This window comes from Stigmatopora nigra, chromosome 5 (genome assembly GCF_051989575.1).
Source record: "Stigmatopora nigra isolate UIUO_SnigA chromosome 5, RoL_Snig_1.1, whole genome shotgun sequence".
NCBI classification, from domain to species: Eukaryota; Metazoa; Chordata; class Actinopteri; order Syngnathiformes; family Syngnathidae; genus Stigmatopora; species Stigmatopora nigra.
The window spans coordinates 11,679,196-11,679,497 of NC_135512.1; positions in this window are offsets into that span (position 1 = coordinate 11,679,196).

Genomic DNA, 302 nt, shown 5'->3' on the forward strand with positions numbered 1-302 from the left:
ACTCTGCAAGTGTGAACATTGGTAAAGCTTAAGTTCTAAGGGTTTTAAAAAAAACTTTTAAAACCGGGGCCATTAAATTGGTGAAATGGCTTTGTCTTTTTAGGTTGGAAAGAAATCCTCCATTCACTTTGGAGTGAGAAATGTTGTCTGTCTCTTTGTGCCCCGCGATTGGCTGACCACCAATTCATGGTGTCCGCTGCCTTGTGCTCATATTTAGCTGGAATAGGCTCCAGCAACCCTTGTGAGGATGAGTGGTTCAAAAAATGAATAATACAATCTCTAAATAAGATAAACACAAGATA